The sequence below is a fragment of the Cyprinus carpio genome, chromosome B11 (assembly GCF_018340385.1).
Source record: "Cyprinus carpio isolate SPL01 chromosome B11, ASM1834038v1, whole genome shotgun sequence".
Taxonomy (NCBI): domain Eukaryota; kingdom Metazoa; phylum Chordata; class Actinopteri; order Cypriniformes; family Cyprinidae; genus Cyprinus; species Cyprinus carpio.
Genome location: NC_056607.1, coordinates 17,487,506 through 17,504,102, shown reverse-complemented (window position 1 = coordinate 17,504,102; position 16,597 = coordinate 17,487,506). Strand labels below are relative to the sequence as shown.

The window sequence follows — 16,597 nt, the reverse complement described above, 5'->3', positions numbered from 1 at the left end:
GGGGGGTCGGTGTTTACTGATGAAAAGCTGGTCTGATGATTTCGATCACTTTAAAGTTTCGCCCTTTGTTTGGCAAGATGTCTAAAAACAAATTATCCATATTCACATGCTCATTTCAAATGATGTTTATCCTTAGAAAGTTAGCTTGTGTGCAAAATATAAATTATTCCTTCAATACTCTGTATGCATCAAAGAACACGTTCCCAATTATTTTTTCTGTAGCCTCAGGCCATTTTTCCCTTTTCTTTCTTTTAATCTTTGCTTTTTTTTCACTAAACTCCAAAGGTAATTTAATCTATCTTTGAAAATAACATTTTTTTTTTTTTTTTTGCATTAGGACATTCAATTACTTTTCCTCAAGAAAAGGGTCCAGCTGTCTAGCGCGCTCTGTCTAGCCTCGCCACGCTTAACGGTTTTCACAGGTAAAATTTCAAGCCTGGCCCGGGCATACCTGCAAACAGGTGACTTTGCTCGCAGATGGAGGTTTTGTTTCCCTGGAGATGCTGTGCTGTGTCGTTTGAATCTTAGCCTCATAAATCTTTCATAAAGGATGTCAGTTTTGCTTACACAAAGCGAAAGCAACTGCCCCACAGGATAGAAGGGAATACATGTGCAAAATGCGTGATTCAAACAAACTGTTGTTTACACTGCAGCCGTTTGAGTTCGTTTGGTTCGTGTCCGACTGAAGTGGCATTCTGTGCTCAAAGCAAGTGCACAGAAGAGACCCTTTGCCCCTTTCAACTGGCGGTCCAAACCAGGTGTTCTAAAGAACTTATTAAGTCTAATTCTCTCCTTAGTGCATTTATTCATTATTAAGTCTTTTTGAACTGTCTCTCTCCCTTTCCCTGATTATCCCTCTCTCTTTGTAAAGTGTTGGATAAATGTACACTTAGTTTTTGCTGATGTTTTGGTGCCAGCATTCACGAGGGTGTGCTGCTATAGTGGCGACTGAGTGTCTGATCCATTGCTCATATTTCTTTGATCATTCCATCTGCACAAAACAGATTTCTTGCAGAGTGCTTCACTAAAAGAGTGCACTTGTACCTGATTCACATTAAGCCTCTGTTATTGTGTGTAAACTTCACTTCAAAAAACATATTTTGTCATTCATTCATCTGTTCATTGATTGACGCACTCTCTCACTTGCACACTGAGAAGCTCAGAGTGTTCTGCTCATTATCAACATGATGTTGTTATTGATTTCTGCCACCAGCCTTGTGGTGTACAAATTTAGGTATAAAGTGCAATTAACCTGGTTTACTGCATAGATGCACAGTCTGCCGGGCGCTGGTCAGCCAAGCGAACACTTTAATCAATATTCTTTACACACATTCCTGTTTCTTATGTAGCTGATGGATGTGGATATCTTGCACCGAGTGGCCCCTTTCTTGTAGAAGGGTCAGGGTCTAGCTGGTTAGCCCCTGCTGGTAGACGCTGTTACTGCACTGTCTGGTCCCAAAAAGTTTTTTTTTTTTTCTTCAGTGAAATTTTGTAAATATCATATTGGGACCTCTAATTTACCCTTAATTTTTTTTCTTCACCATAGACACAACTAAACCTCATATTTTATAAACATATAATTTCTATAAAATATATTTTATGAACTGTTATCCTTTTTTAAGTATAAAAATAAATGAAATGTATTTAATCTAAACCGTTTTGCTCTTAAAATATCTGTTTCTTTGTCACTGAGGTAAGATGACCCTCTCAGAATTTGAAGTTGTCTAGAAGAATTGAAAAATTATTATAATAAATTACAATTTATTATATTATATTATACTTTAATTAATAGTTGAATGAAGTAGATGTATTTATTTTAGACATAATTACATGACATTTCAATTTGTCTTTATTATAACCTAAAGGCTAATTCAGTCTGAATTCATAGTGTATTGCTATTATCACATATTTTCATATAATAATAAAGGTCTATGCGAAATTTTATATTTAAATTAAATTATCCATATTTTTATTTGTATTATTTTTAATTATATGATATTTTATTAGATTTTTGTGATTTGGGGGGGGTTTATGCTAAAAGAATTTAGCAAATGTTTCCATTTATTTTATTTAAAAATATATTGTATGATGTGTCATCATTCCATACATTCTAAAGTCATCTCTAAATGGACTGTGATGACACATTTTCACACTATTAAAATCATAAATCTAGAAAAGTGTTTCATACTTTAAAGAAAATGTACTGTACATTTTTAAAACTTTACTAGATCTTTATTAGATCTTTCTCTCTTGTGAGTGATATAATCAATGTCTTTATAGTTTTTCCCTCTTTTGTAAGCACTACTGTGGATTTTTTCTTTTGCTATTTGAGCAAATGGGAACGCAAAAACCGATCACCACTATAGACGTTTACCCAGCTATGAAGGCTCCTGCTTCTGAGAATCCTGGAAATGTGAACAGGGTCCATATGTTGCAATTTAGTAGTAAATGCACGCCCTTTGTAATTCTCCTGCAGACTTGAAATCACATACATCCAGGTGGTCCTTCACCAGCACAGCAAGCTGCATGGAATTGAACAGGAACATTAACATACTCTCTCCAAGTGTCATAGACGTCCTTGGTTCGAAAGAGCTTAGTGTGGAGAAGAGAATCTGAAAACATTCTGTAATGCTGCTTGGTCTGAGCCATGTCCCCAGACTCTGAGTGACAGTAAATTACTATTGATTGTGAAGTTGGAGAGCTGGGGGTCACTGCCCTGCTAAATACTAACCCTGTTCTAGGGCTATTATTAGTCCATCTCTCTCGATCTCTATCCGTCTTTCTCCTCTTGGGATGCTTGGCGTTCACTTCACAATGCACAGTTTGCCATACTGTTATCTCAGGAGACTGAGACGGCCCTGTGGCTGGACACTAATTTACGAGGAGATGCTTATCAGCTTAAATTAGGAGGAAGAATGAAAGTCGGGATGAGATAATTGTTTTTGACAATCCATGCCTTACCACAATGAACTCTCCCAAGAGGGGTTAGATAGTATACTTGGCCCCTGGAGAGTTTCTGCGTGCGTCTGTGTCGTTTATCTGTGCAAACTTTGGAGGATCGCATTCAAGAACATCCACTGGCCTTTCATGGAGGTTAAAATAGCAGTTTATTGGTTACACTATTAACAGCATTGTACTGTTCTGATATAAAAAGTGTTGATTGATATAGCACTTATGTCTTTTTCAAAGATTTAATGATAAATTTGTCACTTCATCATTCCAAAGTTAGCCAACTGAGCGTCTAAATGATGTGTCACTTGTTGTTGAACAGCGTTCAAGCTCAAATCAGCAAGAAAAAGAATAGAAAAGCTTGCCACTTTGCTGCCCTCCCTTATCATGACATTTCAGGATTCATTATCACATATTTCAGGCCTTTATTCAGTCTGAGCACTTAGCAAAACAGGACGTCAGGCAGCATAAGTGTTATTATTATAATGCTGAGACAATGCGGCATTGAACTCAATACACAGCCAGCTTTGTGATTAATTTTTTATTAATTTCATATACATGCTTGCGGGGAAACAGTCCTAATATGTGCTCGTAATTGAAGTAGTCTGCCTTCAATCACACATCCCAAATAAACAAAACACACAAATGGAGACCAAAAACAGGGCAATTAAATTAGAGTGAGCTCATGTGCCCAGCTGAGTAAATCTGCTTTTTTTAAATTTGCTTCATTCCCACCTGTGCTATCTACATAATGATCCCACACAGCACTGGAATCCGTGCCAGTCATTTATCTAAGAGATCCGTTAACAGAGTGTAGAAAGCATCAATAGTAAAAGGACAGTTCATCCAAAAATAAAAAAATCCAATAATCATTTTTTCACTCGCATTGTGTAAAGAACAGACTGGAATTTATGCTGTTATTCGCTGATAATTGCCCCCTCCCATGAGCCATGATCTACTGTGACCAAATCATTAAGCCAGTAAATGGATCTCGACAACTGAATCAATTCATTCAGTCTGGTTTTGTGAGCTATATCAATTAATCATTGATACGATCCATCTTAAAATAAGGTTTCCTTGACAAATCCAAGGTGTTACTGAGATTTCTCACACAGCCATTACCTTGGTCACTGATAGCTCTTTTATACAATGCAAAAGAGATTTCTGTGTTGATATCAAGCGGCAGTGAAGCCAACAAGGAAGTGACTAAAACTGTAATTCGTCAACTGGCCGCTAGAGGCTGGTTGCAAATGGGAGTCAATCTCATAGACTCCCCATGTTAAAATGCCCAACTTTACAGCAGAAAAAAACATGTTTACAGCCTGGTTCAAAAAAAGATTTTGGTCTATATAGCTAATTTTGCCCTTCATGACAACTGTGAGGAGGGTTCTTTTTTTTATAACTCATCCTTTTAAATTATATTAAGCCTTGAAGTTATGCATAATTAAGGGCGTGGCCACTTGTGTGACAGGTAGATTGCCACTGCTGACACTGCCGTCGCGCTAGGTGGGCGTGGTTTCAGCAACCAGCTCCCGCCTCTTTGCCCATTTTCGATTATCCGGGAATGACACGCGGTGACTCAATGCCAAGATGGCGACAGCCGCCTCCGCCCACTTTGAGCTTCAAAAACGCTCTTCAGAAGCCTACGGGTGACGTCACGGACACTACGTCCATGTTTTTATACAGTCTATGGTTGATATGTTGTGTTTTATTGTTGTATTAGGTTTCTGTTATTGCATAAGCAGCTGGGTAGAGTGGTTGCTCCTTCTAGCTCACATCACGTCTCCTCTCATTATGAATCTGTGGTGTGATATGAACCGACAGACCCTCAGGACTAGATATAGATCTGCCCATCCATATGTTACACACACACACACACACACACAAACACACACACACAAACAAACAAACACTCACATACATAGTCACATACACATAAAGACATACAACATACATGAGCATGCAAATAAATGTATATTGGCTCTAGCAAAGCTAAAGCAATGACTAGCACTAGCATGTTGAAAAACATAAAGGCTTGTTAATTCTTTTCATTCAGTATTTTTTCAGTCAAAAATTAAATGGGAACATGAACATTTAGATAAAGGGATTGACAAAGTGATGGCAGGAGAGCGGTGAGGGGAAGAATAAGGACAAAGAAAGACCATTATGTTTGCACAGGATCTGTTTTAATGTTAGCCGGTAACTCATGATTGAAGTACAGAGGGCACAAACCAAAATGAAAGGAATATTGTGGATTCAACACAAGTTGAACCCCCCCCCCCCCCCCCCCAGGAAATAGCTCAGACGCATCAAGCATAAATTACTGCTACAGGCACCTACAGTACGATAAAAGTAAACAGGGCTAAGCAATAAATGTTAAATAATGTAGTGTGTATTGCCACAGGACTTAAATATTGTACGTTAATATGGAATTAGTGTTACAGAAACTCTTACTAGAAATTATTTCGACTAGAACTGTACTTCCACCATATAGGTGATGAATCGGACAATTATACAATTAAAATAAGCATTTGAAAAAATTACAATTACAATTCAAACATTTGGGATTGCTAAGATTATTTACTTATGTTTTTGATGTATCTTATGTTTATGCTGCTTTTTAAAAACAAAAACATAATAAAAACAGTGATATTGTGAAATAATATTAGTTTAAAATAACTGTTTCCTGTTTTAATGTATTTAAAATGTAAATTATTCTTAATGGCAAAACTGAATTTACTCCATACGCTGATTTGATTCTTCTTCTTTTCTTTTCTTTCTTTAAAAAAAAAAAATCTCTCATCTCTACTGCCATTATGAATAACTACATCCTTCCTGAATAAGTAAAAAAATATATATTTATATATACATTTAAAAAAAAATAATAATAAAAAAATCTTCATGCCCCAAGTATTTAAATGATAGCGTATGACATGGTTATTCTCACCTTTGAACCATAGTGTGTGACTTACAGTACTGTTTCAAATAAAGAAATGAACATTTCTTTAAAATAAATAAATTAAACCTTTCTTTAAAACTGAACAGACCCTCTGTATTCTGTGGCCAGATGGATCCAATGTGGAATGAACTCAACAGGAGCTCTAGGATGTTCTGGTACATGCTCCAGTTGAAAAATTCATTTGTGAGGAAAGTGAATACAATATCAAAGTGACACTGCTGTGAACTATAAAATAAATAAATAAACTAGACTGACTGATGCCCATCTCCAGGCAATTGTCAGGGTGTCCACTGCCAACTCCCTCACAGCAAATGTGGTTCATCCATCTCAGCAGAAACACTGCATGCTGTCAGGCAGCAACACTAAATAAATGTTGAATTTGGCCACTGGCTCCATTGTAATCTGAGTTTAAGCCCATATGCTGTTGCAGATCCGAAGCATTTACACAAGCTTGGCAGATCCGATGCATGATACCCTCTTATCATGTCAGAACATGTTGTATCATACTAGACACTAATAAAACTTTTTTTATTTTTTTATTTATTATTATTATTATTATTATTTTTTGAGTATTTATGAGAATGGACTAGTGATAAAATATTAAGAATTAGTCTTAGAGTCTAGATGTTTAAGACCACAGGCAATTCATTTGTCTGCAAATATCCAAAACCACTATGTCCTAAAGGCTTGTCTCTATTTTTGTCTTTGGGACAAAAAATTTCAATTGTTTCTGTTTTATCACCCCATATTTTAGTGAATACAACATTTTTTTGTCAAATTTTTGTCAAGCTCCAAATGAATTTGTTTCCCATTGATTTATGGAGTTTTATTTATTTGTTTAATTGTAGCGAAACTAGTTTTAAAATTGTTTCAGGTACCAATTTTTAAATAAACCAAGTCAAATTGCTACAGCATATCTCTGTGAACATATTAAGGCTGCATAATTTAATCAAAATCAAAACCACAATATGGCTTACAATATTCTTTTTAATAGTTATATTATTATTATTTTATAGTGTTGATATATAATCACACAATTGCCTAGCCCTGCAAACAAGCACAGCCATCCTGACAAACAAACAGCCATTTTTATTTTTATTTTTTGAAACGATGTTGTCGGAATGCATACAGTATATAGATAATTCTGGAATGTTCTAGTCCCTGAAAAGATTTATACTATAATCCTTCAATACTCTAAACTGATTTCTTTCTTCAGATAAACCATCCTGAATTTGCATTTTGTGGTGACTCCACAGTTAATTTGTGGCAGCTGCATAAAAACAATAAAAACAATGTATTCAGCATTGTTGATGGTTCCTCTCCGCGTGCTAAGCTTATCTGATTTATTTGTCTTGACATTTCAGAGGTGGAAACGAGCTCGCGCGCGGATGGAGAGCCCAAACGCACGTTGCATCAATGGCAGGCTGTGACAAATTTAATGTCTGTCATGTTTTGATTATGATCAGAGTTAATTAAGGCCTTTAAAAAGCCTGTCGTTTTTAATTAGCATTGTGCTACATGGCACTGCTCAGCTAGAAAGGGAGATACAGATAAAGCTTTACTGGACAAGTGCCGATGTCTGATACGTCGTGTGCTTTGACCTTTCACTCGTGTTTAACAAAATGAGGAAAATGAGGGCCTGTCAGACTGGGAATCTGAGCTAATCGAAGCACTTCATAAAATGGTTCTTTTCCAGGTATAGTAGACTAGTTTTCAGAAGGAAATCAGAATAATTGAGCCATGGCGACCTGCTTTCGCAAATAACCGTCTGTCCACTCACTCAGCCACACAGCATGGCCTTTGCTTTCACCAATCAGAGCGCTAATGCCTCTGAACATCAGTGTCATAAGCCATTAGCTCCCACTTGTAAGGAAAAGAGCGGGAAAATAGCGTTGGGCAGAGGAGAGTGTAGAATGAAATGGCGAAGAGGGGTAGGGATGGATACAACCGAGCGAAAAGAAGAGATAACAGGCCAATTTCCTCCACTGCTAATAGGCAGATAGCACTGCAGCATTGCAGCTCATTAGCATCTTGCTATATTTAGCCACCTCCTCCCTTTTGACAGCGAGCTACACATCCACGGGCCAGCGACAGAAGGATTAAGGGATGGAGATACGGCCACCTTTTCCTCAGCATCAGCATTTTAAATCTCAAACACACATTGAAACTCGCAGCTCTTCTCTGAGAGCTCTAGCTGCCTTTCAGAACCGCTAAAGATGAGTGCAGTACTTAAGCAAAGCTGCCATATTTTCCTTTTATCATTTTTCCTCCCAGGCTTAAGCTGATATTCTTACCCTCCATATTTTTGAAATTTTTTCTGGATTTATAGAACTCGCCTACTGACTGACCTAAACCTTTCTTTCGGGTTGAGAGTGAGTTTGTGTGCCTGACTGAGGCAGGTCGGGTCGCACAGACACCATCCACCATCTTTACTCCCTCAGGAAACAATTTTAGAAGGTCACTTGGTGTTTGGAGTGCACAGGAAGAGAAATGGAGCAATCAGGAGGTGGAGCAGAAGGACATGTCTCCTGTCTATGCCCCTCAACCCACCCAACCACTCAAGACCATTGCTGAAACCTGCGAGGCTAAGGACAGGTTAAGAAAGACTGTCGTCCTGGTGTCTTTCTTAACCCGACAACAAGCCAAACAGTGATGAGTGGTGCACGCTCAAATTAGAGAAGTGCAAAACTACTTTTTTTTTTTTTAATCGAGTAGTCTGTGGGTATAGCAGGCATTTTATTTACTTCAGGCAAGTCATCGGTGTCTACAGCTCACTATTTGCTAAAGAAATGAAGTCTAGAGAAGAGCATTTTGAGAAATATTATTTATATATTATTATATATTATATATTATATTATTACATTCTTTGAAGCTGCTCAAAAGGTTAAAAACACCATAAAAGTACTATTTGAATGTAGCCTATACATGATTATATTAGTACGTGAATTTGTGAACCAAATAATTATTTATGATCAAAGTTTGCAAGTCTTTCACGCTTTCTTCAAAATGTTCAGAACATTTTAATGAGGACAGGACATTCATTTTAGAAGCAAAGGCTTTGATTGGCTGAAGTCGGTGGCATCCTGAAAATACTTTTTCATTTCAGAGGGTTCAAACACATAGCAAAAATTTGATTAGGAATTTTTATTAGCCTTTAGGAAGAAGTCCAAGTCTAATAATGCATGTTCACAGACATAATCGTAATGCATGAATAAGCGATAAGTCAGAAGCTACAAACAACAAGCTATGAGTGAATTGGGAATAGCATACTAGTGTGCAATGCTTACTATTTCTGCCACGTAAAGATATGGTAGAAATAGTAAGGGCAGTATGCTATTTTGAATTCAGCATATCTCTTTTATTTTAAAGTATTTGTTTTAACAGATAACAAAAAGTGTCAGGTTTTTTTTTTTTTTTTTTTTTTTTTTGTAGAAATCTCATTGTTAAAATTTTCACTGCACATAACTGTGCATTATTGTTTTAATTGACTGCGAATTGGCACATCGTTTTTTGTGTGTTTTTAGTATAGACACCACTAGCTGGACTTTTAAATGTGCTCGACTCACGAAAATCATTTCAGAGTGTTCAGAGCGGTTTAATGAGAACAGGACATTCATTGTAGAGTCTGAGCGAAGGCTCTGATTGGCTGAAGTTTATGGCATCCCTAAAATACTGACACCACAATGCGGTTTTTCATATCAAAGGGCTCGTACGCATAGTGAAAGTTTGATTAGGAGTCTTTATTAGCCTTTAAGAAGTCGTCCGAGTCTAATAATGCATATTCACAAACATATACGGTACATGAATACACACACAATTTCCGGTGTGTCGTTTCTATCCTCTTTTGCCTTTGATTCATTCTCTCTGTAATTTCCACACACCCACACTTCCTTCCTTTATCGCTTTCCCTTATTATCTCTCTCTTGGCCCTTCTGTTTGTCTCCCCTCCTCCTTTAATTCATACAGTCCTCCTCCACATGCACAGAAATACTGTACTCCTACAGGTGTGTGAGCAACTTCTCTTTATCTCTTCCATTTCTATGTGTGCCTCCACACACAAACACAAACACAAACACACACAAACACTCTACTGGGGTGAGCAGTCGGGTTCTCTCACAGACACTGGGGACCAGAGATAGCACTTGAGCTCCATTATCTGAGAGCAGTGGCTGCTGAAGCAGAGAGCAGGGAGGAGAAAAATCAATCCAGCCCTAGAGCTCCACTCTCAGCCTCCACCTCCCTCTGCCCCATGCAGGTGCAATCCCTCTCTTCCTCTTCCTCCCTTCCATACTTCCTAACAAAGCACACTCCCCACCCCAACACACACAAAGACACAAACACACTCCCACCTCTCAACTCGCTGCTTCAGTGCAGCTGTCAGTTTCAAGTTCTTGTTGTCCTAAAACCTGATTACGCAGAGGGCACAATTCCACATCTTTGTGTCTCCCGAGGTCCTCCCAACACACACTCGCTCGCACATGTAATCATCCACCCAGCCTGCCTCCGAAGGATCGTTTTCGCAATCATATCTTATCTGTAGCATCATGCGCTGCAATGCAATTTTGTTTTATCTGTTGAACAGCCAGTGGGAATTTGTCTTAAATATCACCACGTTCTGTTTGCTATAATATCAGCACAAAGGGATACAGTTTACTGAGCTCATAATGTTTTGCTCTGTTAACTTAACAAGATATATGTAATTAGAAACTATAACAATGCACTGTTAATTTAGAAGCAAAACAATTAACTATAATTTAAGTATACATGTATAAATTGCCTTCAAGTTTTGTTGCTATCTGTACTGTGTAACAAATGCATTGTTGTCAGTTAAACGAAAAGTTTAAATTCTTTGAATTTTAAAGCTAATGTTAACATTTGGATTTGGTAAGATTTTTAGGTTTTGTACTCACAAAGGCTGCATTTATTTGATAAAGAATACAGTTAACCTGTAATATCTTGAAATTTGATTATAATTTAAAATAACTTATATATTTTAATATATTGTAATTTATTCCTCTGATGGCAAAGTCAAGTCACCTTTAACTATGGAGACAGTTCAGATTATGCTGTAAAGCAGCTCTAAAAGACAGTATGTCATTTAACTCACTATTTGGCTCAAGTCACTTCAGCTGAATATCAATGTAAACTTCACCAATTTGAAACAAGTTCAGCTATAAGTAGTTCTACAAAAGCAGCAATGTCATTATTCATTTTGGAGTAAGTTGTGTGGATTCAAATGAGTTCAATAAAATCAAAGATGGTGACATCCATAATACTGAAAGTCTTATCACTTTTTGACATACTGTCCAATTGAGCCGCGCATTCATCCGTCAAATCTTCATTAACCGATGGCAACTTTTTATATTCGGTACAGAGCTTAGCATGAGTCGCGTGCAGAACACAAAACTGACGGGAGCGACTCTACTAAAACTCTACAACTTTCAGATGATACACGGCTCATTTCTCCGTCACCTTAAGTTACCTAAACCACAAATTAAAACACGCAACTCACGTTAGACTCGTGTTTGTGTGGCAGTGCAGCTCTCTAATATATATATATATATATATATATATATATATATATATATATATATAATATATATATATATATATATATCAGTGGTGTGCGGTGGTGTTTTAAAATGAGGAGGCAGTTTTATATATAAATATTAAATAAAAAAGAGAACAAATATAATTCTGTTTTGTATATATATATTTGTTCCAAAATAATAACCAACGGCAGTAACAATTTGAACAATATTCCCACAGACATGAAGATATATCTTTCAAATATCTTTTTAAATTTACGGGAGTGAGTTTGGTTATAGAATGCAGTTGTCACGCCCGTAAATAACTTTACCATGTGTTAACGTAACCATATTAAGGACTCAAAAACAGGACTGACAACCATATTTAGCTGCTCTGTGAATGTGGCCATAAATTATTATAAAGGTTCCAAAAGGGGGCTTTTATAGTGATGCCAAAGAAGAACCCTGAACAATTCTTCTCATTTTTCTAAGTGTAACTGACTGCAAATGAGCACATTATTTTTTGTGTTTAGGACAAACACTTCTAGCTGGACTTGTCATGCTTAAATCACACGAAAAGCATTTGTAATATATAAAAGTTTTTCGTTTTCTCATCTTCCTTCTTTTTTTTAATATTTTTGTCACAATGTGATCTGGTGGGTTTAGACGAACCCTACAGCGCTGTGTGACGGTTGTAAGGAATGGACAAACCATTACCACCCATTAATGCTGAATGTCATGCTAAGTACCACCCCCGGCATGATTGGGTCATAGGGGTTAGAAGACAGTCCTGTCAAATCGCACTAAATGATAATAATAATGTGAGAGCACTCTCACGACTTCTGACATTAACGCTGCCGGACCGGACCAACCGCCGTGAGAACTTCACCCTCATGCTGCTATTAGTGCACATATCTTAACTGCAAATTTATGTAGGATCTCTTTGAAAGCCACGCGATGCTCCGTAGGCATGGGAACACACAGAGAGAATAAGAACAAGACAAAGTCGGAATGGCAGCGCCTTGCCCTCTCTGTCTCTTATCTGATCTTGTTCCATGCCAGTTGGCATTATCGCTGGCAGAAGTGCCTTTGTCGGATCGGGGCAAATACTAGCATTAAACAGCAGGTTCCCCAGCTGAAGAGAGCAATAATGACTTCAGTTTTATAACTAATTTAAATGGAGCTCACTGAAAGAAAAAAAAAAGTATTTTCTAAACATTTTTGTGACTTTTTCTGTCAACTGCCTAATGAGCATGGATGAAAAGGGCTTCGTTAAAACACAAGCATAGCAAGAATACAGTTTTAACAGCCTGTAAGGCTATTTTAAAGCCCTGCTGAGTTTTAGCACAAGGCCGGTAGACTGCGCTGGAGATGTATGATTTCTTTTTGAAATAAGCATTGAGTTTTAATAGACCCTGCTTGTTTAAGAAAAGAGAGAAAGTGCTAGCTCTGGTTCATGGCTAGCACGCTGCTTCTGAGCGGCTCACTGCTGCTGTGACGCACAATGGCTCAACCCCCTTCTTTCACTGCCAGGAAAGTCGACTTGAAAATCGCACACTTCAATGACTTTAAGTGTTCAAAAAAATAAAAAATAAAAATAAAAACTGTTGGACCAAAGTGTCGCTCATAGTATCTAGACTCTTTAGTAGTCTGCAGAGCTTCTGAAGAAGCTGTCAGTTAACTAACATATAAGCTAGCTGCTTGTTGCTATTGAATGAGAATGTTTTCATGTTTTTTTTTTTTTTTTTTGTCTTTAAAATGCATTCAATTTTCTTATTAGCAGACAGCAAATACACCCGGAGAGAGCTAGCGTTGTTAGCATTCCCTTTCATCTCACTGGCTGTTGCTCAGTAAGCATTGGAAATATATTATTTACACATTCACACACTTTTACATCTATGTTTACTTGTACCGTAAATTCTATGTGAGCCACAGGATATGATGCCATGAAAAAGTCATTCTGATGCTTCTTATAATGTACTTTTGAATAGAATTCAAATTGATAAAGATACTTTTGGATCAAGAGAGTTTTAGGTTAAGTTTAGGTCTACATGATTTGGGGATTTTTTTTTTCTGATTAAAAATGCCACCCACCCAGACAACCCTGTAATGTAATATTTCACTATAATAAAAATAAAAATGTATATAATAATGATATTAACAATATTAATTTCATTTCTTAATTCTGAAGTTCTTTTAAATGTAAAGCTTTTAGGTTTTATTTTGTCAGAAAACCGCAGGGAAACCCTGAAAGCTTCCCTTTTGAGTGCCTTAAAGTGCTTCTCATTACAAGAAGGTGGAAGATGGTTGGCGCATGTTATATTCCCGAATGTACATTATAAACGACTGAATCTCAGAGCAGATGCAGAGATGAGTTTGTATGGAGCAGAACTTACTGTGTACCAATCCAATCCAAGACACTGAAAACACCAGATCATGAGCTGCTTGTGTGTAAAACAACACAGTGCCACATTTCACTTTGAAACATGCTGTGTCAGACTGTCTATTTTTTTTTTTTTTTTTTTTTTTTTTTTTTTTTTGTGATTTGTTAATTAAGCTAAGCCATTTCACTAATTTTGTTTTGTTTTGTGTTATAATAGTTTTAAATCTACAACAGGGCCATAGTAACAAATGATCCCTTGACATCTCCAAATGAAAAGTTCACAGTCTTCAGTGATCTTTTATTGAGATGTGAGACCACAGAACTAACATGACCTCCTTCAGTCTCCTTCGTTTTTACCAACTTATCAAAGGGAATAATTCTAAAGATGATTTTATTCACCTGTGTTTCTATGGCTGCTGCTTAAATGTTCTAAGCATCACTTTGAAAACACGAACCGAAAATACTAAATAATGTTCATAATGAACAGCCTGGAGAGTCCAGCATATCTGGTGAGATGTACTGTTAATGTACTGTAGATTGTTATATACAGTGCTAATCTTTCAAGGGAGAGAGCAAGGATGCATTTAAGAATTCATGTCCTTGTACAATTTGTTCCTGCCTCAGGCCTTTCATGTCTCCATTTCAAACATCAAGTCCAAAATTGAAACCAAAGGCACATTGACAGGCCCTAACACCGACCCACCATCCTCTCGTGATAGAGGGGGAGAATGGGAGTGTGAAAGGAAACTAATGGAGCTGCCCATCCTTTCCATTTGCCTCTCCTACCTGTCTTTCTTTCTCATCCCTCTCTCCCTTTTTTCTCTCCGCCTCCTTCTCTGTTTCTTTCCCTCTCTCTCTTGAGTTTACTCAGGGGTGAAATGAGCTGGTGCTAGTGGAGTAGACTGATATCTGCTCCAGTCAAACTGAGACTGAAAGTGTCTCAGGCTGTGTGTGAGTGATGACGCAGGCTAAGGTACTCACTCTCCCCAAGTGTGGCTTATTTCCCTTGGCTTATTAAATACTAGCCTCCAGCTCTGAAATGCAGTAGTATAGAACACTGGTACAGGACCTTAAACACTAAGGGCTGCGCCTTATCCCAGATGTCTGAAACAAACACTGAGCATTTACCAAATGCAGGGGCGTCATGCATGTGATTTTAAGGGGGTTCAGTGGCCAGAGTGAGATACAATGCAGCAAAACAGAAATATTTTGCAATATTATTACAATTTAAAATAACAGTTTTCTTTTATTTTTTTATAGATCTTTTCGAATGCTATGAATTTGGACATGCTACTTGCCTCACATACTGTTTTTCGCATACTTTATAGTAGGGAAGTGTGCGATTTCAGACGCAGCTTAAGCTTTTCAGCAGCCATTACTCCAGTCTTCAGTGTCACATGATCCTTTAGAAATCATTCTGATCTTCTGATTTGCTGCTCAATAAACATTTCTTATTATAATCGATGTTGAAAATGGTGCTGAATAAAAGTATTCATTTATTTTGTAAAAATAATTTATTTTAAACACACACACACACACACACACACACACACACACACACACACACACACACACACACACACACACACACACACACACACACATATATATTAAATACATGAGTACTTTTATATAAAGCATTTGACTTATAATACATACTTTGACATAATGCAACCATAAGCTGGAGGTTGTATGGAGGACAATGAGAGATGTGGTGAGATGTGTGTACAGATTGTGGGATATGCGCAGAACAAAAATAGCTGTGCTTGTAATTAGCACTCTGTAAATTACAAACAGTGTGACAGCCACATCAGACCGCAGTGGTGCAGTGGTATTTTTTTATTTCTTTTTTCTAATGTCACATTCGTCCTTTTCCTTCCCTTTCCAGGACTGTGATATTCCCTGGATAATCTTTGTTAGCAAGCTAGCACTGTCATTATGAACAATGGTTTCGTTCTCCATTCAAAGGAGGGAGGGACCCAGACAATTCTCTATGATTGTTCCCAAATTGCGCATTTGGGAGAATCACACATTCACATGCTTGGGATCCTCCTGGGAAGACTTCGATCTGGAAGATTTTTTCTCCCTATCCATTTCGGTTTTAGAATATGTGCCGTTCGTCTGAAGGAAAAACTAAAAAGCTATTTTCGCAATCCCTAGAGTTAGCCCAGAATCAACCACACCAGCCGTGAAGTCTAGTAATATTAGTCCAATGCTGCTGTGGCCACTGAATTGAGTGAATATGCTGACTCTCTCTTTTGAAAATTGCATTTTTGTATATTGGACATTAGGTCGGCTGGATGAAAAATCAGCTTCTACTTGAAGAAGTGATCGGTCAACAGCAAAATGAGGTTTCCCAAGCTGGAAGAGGTTGATATGCAAGCGTAAAGAGTTCCATAGGCGGAAAAATTTGATATAATTTAAATCCATTAAGGAGCAATATCTGTTATCCACTTTAATGTTAGAGCTCTAGATTTACAGCAGGGCTGAGCCAGTTGTGTTGTATTAAAGGCTGTAGGGGCTTATGTTATTTACAAGCTCAGACTACCAGAGATTTGCAGCTGCAATAGAAATAATGTTAAGAATTACAATATTGAAATGCTCATCTTTCAATTTAGTTTTGCAACTTAACCATACAGGGCATTCCCAGGCACGGTGTCACTCTAACAGTAGGATTATTTTCTATGCCATTTTGTTTGCAATAATTTGTGTTGTAATAATGGTGTAAGTTAATGCTACAAAGCCTGTCGAGGGTAATAGAATATGACACGATGCTCA

The 16,597-nt window shown here is 37.3% G+C and overlaps 1 protein-coding gene across 3 annotated transcripts in view; it reads left to right on the top strand.

Annotated features, from left to right (window-relative positions):
* Nucleotides 1–16,597, top strand: part of LOC109069640 (cadherin-4-like) — a 225,409-nt gene that overhangs the window by 64,219 nt on the left and 144,593 nt on the right. The window lies entirely within an intron of this gene.